Consider the following 9,707-nt stretch of genomic DNA (forward strand, 5'->3'; position numbering starts at 1 on the left):
GATTATGGGATTAAGAAGTAGTACAGGTAAGAGATGATATACAAAAATGATCACATAATTAAAAAAATTAATTCCCCCCAAACATTGATATGCTTAGATATACTGTATTTTGAATATTTAAAATGTATATTTGTAACCCAAACTGGTATTTTGTAGAAAAGATAGACAAAGTAAACCACTTTAACATATATTTTCTTTGCTTAAATTTATGAAGCTACTTAATATTTACATGCACATTGAGTTCAAGTTTATGTATTTACTCTTTTTAATGCTTCAGACTCAATAAAGACTATCAGTGACCGAGAATTACATACAAACAAAACAGAAAAATTGTGCACCAATGTCTTCCTTCTTTTGTTTCTCTTCTTTTAACCATTTTTTTTCCTTAAAATGCTATCTACCTAAGAATCCATCTTCATTTGAATAGTTAAAATTCAGTGTCTTGGGGCCCATTAAAACTATTCAAGCATAGTTGGGATTGTTCCTTTTTTTTTTTTTTTTTGAGAGAGAGAGAGAGAGAGAGAGAGTGTGTGTGTGTGTGTGTGTGTGAGAGAGAGAGAGAGAGAGAGAGAGAGAGAATTTTAATGTTTATTTTTTAGTTTTCGGCGGACACAACATCTTTGTTTGTATGTGCTGCTGAGGATCGAACCCGGGCTGCATGCATGCCAGGCGAGCACGCTACCACTTGAGCGGGGATTGTGACTTTTATTTTCATGCCACATACATGATTCTTATTCCTTAATAATCGTCAATATTCCTTTCAATGGAATTTGAAAGGAATTTGCTACCTTCTCCCAGCAGCAAATCTACTTTAATCTTAACTGCTTCCTTCAAATGCTTAAATTTTTTTTTTTTTTCTTGATGTGCTGGTATAGGATCACAGACTCCACTTCTCCTAGGCAGCCAACCTGCAACTTGCTGATAAAAAGGAAATGAGCAATGGACTGTGAAAGATTTTGCACCTCACTCTCCACTTCCAAAAAATAATTCAAAGGGAATGTCCAGTCTTAGGTCAGTGGCATCATCTTTACAGATATAAGGACAGTTTATTAATAATTAATTTTGGTGCAGATGTGAATGGAGTGGAATGGTGTCTAAGCACACACTGTTCTCTTTGCCTGATCGCTGGCCACATTATCCTTGCTGTAGAAGGTGCTTAGACCTCATTTCTGGGCATCAATAAGATCAGCTATATAAGTATTCAGGACTGAAAATGTGGAGTGCAAAATAGGAGGAAAACAGGCACCAAGTTTCAAGAAACAGGATGTGGTATTGCCTTTCCTGCTGATGCTTCTTAAAAATATTAACCATACAAAGGGAATCATGAGGGGACAGAAGTCTTGTCTCAAAAATACTCATTCTGAGTCTATTCTGAAAAAGAATTTGAAGCTTCTTAATTTGCTTTATAATATTGACAGTGGTGATTGGGATGGAAGTTTCTGAGAGCAGAAGTGCTCTGAAATTTTTAAAAGTCATTGTGTGATAGAATAAGGTGAGTGAATTAGCACAGGGGACAGGGGTAGAGGGGGAGAAAAAGATGAGCAAGGAATGTATAGGAAGTAGCAGAAGGCAGAGGCAGTCGTCTATCTTCTAATGGCAGAACTCAAGAATTCTTATTTTTAAATCAATAAGCACAGATTATTTAAGATGTTCATCATGATGTTTTGATATGTACATAATATGTGATGGCTAAACATATCTATCACCTTAGAATTATATTTTTGTGTGAGTGAGAATGTTTGAAATCTATTCTCAGTAAATTGCAAGTATGCAATATATTGTTGCTGACTGTGGTCACCATGATGTGAGTTATTTCTCCTAATTGAATTTTTAAAATTTTATTTTAGATTCTTATTTTTTATTTTATTGGTTCATTTTAGTTATACATGACAGTACAGTCTATTTTGACATAATTATACAAGCAGGGGATATATCTTATTCTAATAAGGACCTCAGTACCTCTCCCTCCCCTTTCCTTTCCTCACCCCTGCTCCCTTCCTTCTATTGCTATTTCTGCCATTTACCTATAGTTATTTTTATTTTTTAAAATTAATTTCTTATGGATATATATGATGGTGAGTTTCAGTGGGGTGAATTCATATATGTACATCTTTTTTTTTTTTAACAGCATCTTCACAAATCTCCCTACTTCTGAGCATCTAGTAATCACTTTATTTTCTGTTTCTATGAGTTGACGTTTTACATTCCACATATGAATGAGATTATATAGTATTTGTCGTTTTGTGCCTAGGCTGTTCTACTTAACATAATGTCCTCCAGATTCATCCATGTTGTCACAAATAACAGGATTTCCTTCTTTTTTTATATCTTCATTTATTATTTTACTTATTTAGATTTTTATTTATTTTTGATTGACACAGCAATTGTGCATTTTCATGGGGTACAGTGTGACATTTCAATACATGCATACAATGTGTAATGATCAAATCAGGGTAATCAGCAAATCTATCACTTCAGACATGTTGCTTGTGTTGGAAGTGTTTGTCATGTAATATGAGGTTGTAATTTCATTCTTTTGCACGTGGATATCTAGCTTACAGAGCATCATTTATTGAAAAGAGTTCTCTCCCATTATGAGTACTTGTCATCTTTGTAAAAAATATCAATTGATCATAAATGAATGGACACTTGGAATTTCCAAATTCTCCATTTTGTTCCATTCATCTATATCTGTTTATATGCCAGTACTTTGATATTTTGATAATTGCAGGTTTGAAGTGTATTGTGAAGTCAGATAATGTAGTGCCATCTGCTTTATCCTTTTTGTACAGATTGCTTTGGCTATTCAGGGTCTTTGGTGGTTCCAAATGAATTTTAGGAACTTTTTTCCCTTTCCATGAGAAATATCATTGATATTTTCATGGGTATTCTTCTAAAACTCTAGATCACTTTGAGTAGAATGGACATTTTAATAACTTTATTTCTTTCTGTGAACATGAGATAATCTTTCTCTTTGTGTCTTCTTTAATTTCTTTAATCAATGTTTTATAGTTTTCAGTGAAAAAGGTCTTGTCAACTTGACTAAATTTATTCCTAAATATTTTGTTTTGTTTTTAAAGTTATCTTTAATTTTTTGGATCATTCATTGTTAATGTATAAAAACACTACTGATTTTTGCATGTTGACTTTGTACCTTGTATATTTTTTTAAAAGATCATTCTACTTTCAAACAGAGACAATTTAACTTCTTCTTTTGTGATTTAGATGACTTTTATTTCTTTCTCTTTCCCTTATTCTAACTAGGGTTTCCAGAAGTGGAAGCATGGGCATTCTCAAATTGTTCATAATCTTAGAAGAAAAGCTTAGAAATTTTTACCATTTAGTATGATGTGGTCTTGTGATACATGGCCTGTATTATGCTGAAGTATATTCCATCTATTCCTAATTTGTTGAGAGTATTTTTTCTTAATCAAGAAAGATGTTGAATTTTATCAATACCTTTTCTGCTTCCATTGAGATGGTCATATGGTCTTTGTTCTTAATTCTGTTAATGTGGTATATCACATTTACTAATTTGCTTAAATTGAATCATTCTTGCATTTCAGCACTAAATCCCATTTTATCATAGAAAATGATCATTTTAATCTTTGTTGAACTCTGTTAGCTAAGATTTTGTTAAGATTTTTTTGCATCTATGTGCATTAGGGATATTGGCCTTTAATTTTCTTTTTCATGTAGTGTTCTCATCTGGTTTTGGTATCAGGGTAATTCTGACCTTATAAAATAAGTTTGGAAGTTTTCCTCCCTCTTTGATTTTTTTAAAAGAATTTGAGGAAAATTAGTATTAATTTTTTAAATGTTTGGTAGAATTCAACAGTGAAGCCACCTTGTCTTGGGTTTTCTTTGATGGAAGACTTATTATTATTACTAGTTCAATTTACTTTTCTCCATATTGGACTGTTCATACTTTCTATTTCTTCATGATATATTCTTGTAGCTTGTATATATCTAGGAATTTATTTCTCCTAAATTATCTAATTTGTTGTCATATAATTTTCTATAGCAGTCTTCTATGATTTTGGCCTATCCTAGGCATATTAAATTCTATTTACCCTTATACAGTTTCATCATTAATGAAATAATTTTGTTTGATCTTATAATAAAATCTAAATCATCAAATAAAGAGAGTTTAGATAATATATAGACCATCGTATTTCATATCAATATATTATCTAGAAATTAAGCAAAAAACTTAAAATTAGCTAAGTTATAATACCTTCCAAGTGGAAAGCAAAAATACTTTTTCCTCTCTCATTTCTAGGTCCATGACTGAGGCTCCTATAACAAAAGAAAAATTAACAAAAGAAAAAGCATACAAATTTATTTAACAAGTTTTACATCATCTAGGAGCCTTCATAAACAAAATTAGTAAACCTGTGTATTTTTTAAATTTATTTTTTAAGTGTTGGGGATTGAATTTAGGGCCTTATGTATGCCAGGCAAGTTACCCACTGAGCTACATCCCCAGCCCCCAAACTTGTGTGCTTTTCCTGCAAATTTTAATGAATAGTAGATAGTCATGAAGACTAATTGGATAAAAATATAATTGGATAAAAAATAAGATTAAAATGGCAATAAATTGAAGGGAATTTAGCAGAGCCTGTTCGTTCAAATTCATCTCTATGACCTGTGTCTTCAGAGATAAAATTGTTTTCCCTAGGCTTGCATTGATCTCTCGCATGAGGGTCTTATGATTTGCTTCTGGGAGGGTAAAAAAAAAAAAAAATCCTTCCTTAGTCTTGTCACCACCTTCTGGTGGAGGAGGAGGTGATAGTGACCTGCTTCTGCTGTTTTATCATAGCCAAGGTGCTGTATTTTGGGGCAGACTGTCCTAAATGCCATCATTGTTAGGTAAGTGTGCCATCGTCACTGCCTTTTCTCTGTATAAGACACAGACCCACTGCTGTCTCTCAACCATTCGTCAAGTCTGGAGGTGTACATTGTTAAACGGCGGTGCCAGGAGGAATTACAAGTGTTTTGATGAAATCAGTTTGAATCATTCTCTGACTCAGAGTAGATGTTGAATTAATATTAATTAACTGAAATGATGAATTTTCAAGATTTTTTTTTTTTTGGTCTAATCCCCACCCCCCCAACACCTATCTGCCTTTCTCATGAGCCAAGAAAGTACAAATAGATATACTGCATTATATTCTATCTGTTTCAGCCCATGAACTAGATAAGTCATAAAATATTGAATTTTTTTTTCTAAATATGGAGGGAACTTTGTACTCTTCCAAGATCAGTTTTACTTTAAAACTAATCAGACTTGTCAATCAATATTGATGGACTTACTTACACAGTATTTTCCATTGATGTAGTAGCCATGAGCTACTTTTAGCCATGAGCATTCTTTTATACTCCTGTCAAGCTTGTTCATACTCTTTAAGTTTCTATTACAATATTAATTCCTCAGAGAAGATTCTGTCATTATCCAGGTATAAAAGCCCTCTTACTTCCACTGATACACTCTAGTTCATCATTAAGATTTTTCTTCATAAGAATTTGTAAAGAAATGACCTAAGGCTGGGGCTGGGGCTCAGTGGCAGAGCACTTGCCTATCACGTGTGAGGCACTGGGTTAAGTCCTTAAAACCGCATAAAAATAAATAAAATAAAGGCATCTGTCCATCTACAATTACAAAAAGAAATTAAGAAATGTTAGGGTCTGTAAACAAGTCAAGACGGCGCCTGGCATTTTGCCAGAGGGAGTGGTTTGTGAAGTAGCACCATTGAGCCATAAGTGTGGAGATTCCTTATTGGTTGACTGCTGTATCTAGTTTATGTTAATTAAAATAAGCTCTGTATAATGTATATATACCCCTCCTGTCCTACAATAAACGGCTCCCACTCCTGCTGTATCAATGTACACAAGTTGCTCGTCACCCCCTGGTTATTTTGCTGCAGCCGGACTGCGGCAAAGAAAAAAGAACTGATTTAATATAGGTATAAAGATTTTTTGTTTGTGTGGTTTTTATCTGTTGTCTGCTTATCTGAACAAAATATAAGCTCTGGTAAGGCAAGGAGATTTTCCCTTCCTTTATCTCTAATATTTAGAGAAATAGCTGATGCAGAGTAAGTGCTCATAAAGTTGGGAGAGTTAATATTATATAATTTTAAATGTATTCTTCAAAAATATTATCTAGAAACAGATTTAAAATACCCTTTGGGTATCTGATCAAACCTGGTTTTCCTATGGTGGGAATTAATTGAATAAATTTTAAAGACTTTAAATATTTTGATTAGAATTACATATTGTTCTTTAAACTGCTTGAACTTAAGGAGGTGCAAACATACAAACTATGATATTTTCCCCAATCATTTCCTTTCATTATGTTGACCTGCATGTTGGGTAGATCTCACAGCCTTCTAGTTACATTCAATAATTGAACACCTCAGTGTAGTCAGGATAGGACAGTGACTTTCATCATGAGGTGGTGGCTTTCATATTCTCCTTTTGTTTCACATCACAGGAGGAGAAATGCCTTATTATTGTTATTATTATTATTATTATTAATTTTTATTTTTTTATTATTGGAAGTTCTCTCCTCTCTCCTCTACTCATATTCTACTGGGCTTGGATTTAACAGAACAGTTGGCAAGGTTAACTCCCATACAAACAGACCTTCTTTCCTTGATTGACACCAACCCTCTAGGGTTGTGATTGGCCAGTGATGATTGGCCAGTGTTACAGTCCAGGGAGCTGGCAATGGAAATGCTGGCTTTTGCTCAGAGCATATGAATGAGATATCAGGAATGTCTGTTTTCCTCAAATACTTGCAGGAGACTAGCTATAAAACTTTAGTGGCAATAAATATTTGCAGAATATAGCACCAGTGGTTGTTCTCCCTTACGTTTAAATAATTTTTATCTATCAACTAGAAGAATATAAGTACTTAAATAAAAACTTTAAATGGGTAGGCTATGAACAAGAATTTAGAAAGAAAGAAACACAAATGGCTAAAAAAATTTGGAAGCATTTAAGTAAATAATATTAACAATACCCCCGCCCAGCCTCCTTTTGGCCTATCAGATTGAAAAGGTTTAAAAGACTCAATTTATGTTTGATGTTTTTGAAAAGAATATTCTCATTCTTTGCTTGGTGGGCAAAAGTAGTTCAGCATTTCTGAGGGTAAATAGATTTGGTCTCATTTCTCTCATTTTCTGATTTTTGGCAATCAGCTTCAAAAGAATCATGAATGTGTACAGCCTTTGACTGAGAATTCCACTTTCATAAATTTATTGGCAATAGGCTTCAAGGGACACATGAATATGCATGGCATCTGACAGAAATTCTTCCTCTGTGAATTTAATCCCTCCCAAATGGTCCAAAATATATGAAAAGATATATGTGCATGGATATTAATCACAAACTTTTAAATAGTAAAAATGTAAATCACTGACAATAGAAGATTTGACAAATAAATTTTAGAGAATTATGGTATGAAATATTATACAACTTTAAAAGTGATAATTGGCATGTATTGAACACTTACTATGTTCCAGGTATTCTTGTAGCTTCTCTGTACATATTGACTCCTCTCATCCTTTTATCAACCTATAAAATAGGTACTTTTATGAACGATATTCTATGAAGGAGCAAATGGAGGTGAAGGTGTTTATTTAACTTTGCATAAAATCACACAACTGGTCAGTAAGATTGAGATTCAGAAGTAATTAGTCTGATTTAACTGCTGTGTTCGACTACAGTGAAATATAATATGTTCAGAATCAGTAATAAGATAATTATGTATTTATTTGTTAACATATACATATTTAAGATATAAAGTTGAGTTACAAAAGTGTAACAGTATGGTATGTGTCCAAAATAGCAAGTTTTGAAAAAATACTCATTATATACATACATTTATAAAAACATTCTTGACTATTGGGATCACATAACTCTAGTGTTAATCAGTGATTATCTCTGGAAAACAGATAATAGAGTTAGTCTCATTTCTCTCCATGCCCTAGCTGTACTTGGATTCATCTTTATGAACATGCAATACTTGAGCAATAAAACAGTACAACATAAACCAATAAAACCTTTGGTCATTTCTGTGTGACCCACGGAAAGTGTTTTCTGTCTCTTGTTGGTAAAGTATGGTGCTGATGGCTCCTGATGGGGTTGTAGTTATGAATCTATGGTAGACAAACAAGGATTTGAAGGAAAATATCCAGGTCAATAGGGAGCCTGGGGTTCCTATATGTGCACAGTATGAATAATATGTTAAAAACTTACTTGCCCTAAATACTTATGGTTTCTGATTTTTCTAAAAATAAACTTATAATAAACTGTAGAATCCACGTTCCCCTAACCCCCTTTTTGCTGGATATAAATCTAACCTTATTGTGCTCAATGGTAAGTTGCTTTAGTTACAGAGATAAAAAATAACAAATACACATTACTTTTTAGAAAATAAAAACCCCCAAATTTCCCAGTAATATACATATAAACTGGCTCTAGTTGCCGTAGTCCCGCTGGGCTAAATAACTGATAGGTGACAAGCAACTTGAAGGTTGAAGTGGGAACTACTTTATTGCGAGTGAACTCAGCAGGAACTGAGTGAGAACTCAAAGTAGCGGGCACCCGAGGTAGCAGGAGCCGCTTCTCAGCCAGACAGCAGAGGTATATATACTTAACTAATTACACACAGCTTGACTCAATTAACATCATCTAGATACAGCAGTCAGCCAATAAGGAATCCTCATCATCTTAATGGCTTGATGGCATTGCTTCACAAACCACTCCTCCTGGCAAAGTGCCAGGTGCCATCTTGACTTGATTTGCATCCCCAACATCAAATAAACTTTCATATATCCTTGAGATTCTTTATTGGGGATAGAAAATCATAATCTGGTTACAATGTTTAAATAATTTTATATATAGATTTAAATATTAAAATGCAAAAATCTGTGGTGTGGCATGCCTGTAATCCCAGTGACTTGGGAGGCTGAAGTCGGAGAATCACAAATTTGAGGCCGGCTTGGGTAACTTAGAGGGACATTGTCTTAAAATAAAAAAAAAATATGAAAATGGATTAGTTATGTAGTTTAGTAGTAAAGCACCCCTGGGTTCAATACATAATCCTGCCCACCCCCCCAGCCCCTACCAAAAAAGCAAACATCTATATTCAAGAGTTCTCTCAATTTCATAGCAATTTTAAGAGTTTATTGTTCCATGTCATCTTACAAGGGCAAACTTTCCATGAAGCTTACTGAGAATCTCTTAAGAATCACCTCAGGGACTACTTTGCATCCACAATGATGACTAATTTAAGAATAGAATTTAAAAAGCCAGCATTGCTATTAGTTAGAGATTTCAGGTGGTACTTTCCTATCATTAATGATAGTCAGATTGGGCCATTACAGATTTCAGAGTTCTGACCTCCCTTCAGTTGTCTTTTCAATGGCCCACTTCTCATATAATCAAGAGGGATTACAAATCTTCTCCAACCACAGCTGTGCTTGTCCAGTAAAGGTTCCCTAATTTCAAGGCATGAAGGCTTTTTATTTGAAGAGGTCACAATTGTAAAGTTATTTTGAATTTTTCGGCACTTTGGTGGGTCATATTGCAGTTTGCCCTTTGATTTTCCCATTTTCAAAATAATATAAATACAGCACACCTTAAGGAGAGTTCAAGCCATGGAAGTGAAAGAAAAAAATCTGCATTCAGTTCACCAAAGA

This window comes from Marmota flaviventris, chromosome 5, assembly GCF_047511675.1.
Source record: "Marmota flaviventris isolate mMarFla1 chromosome 5, mMarFla1.hap1, whole genome shotgun sequence".
In the NCBI taxonomy this organism is placed as follows: domain Eukaryota; kingdom Metazoa; phylum Chordata; class Mammalia; order Rodentia; family Sciuridae; genus Marmota; species Marmota flaviventris.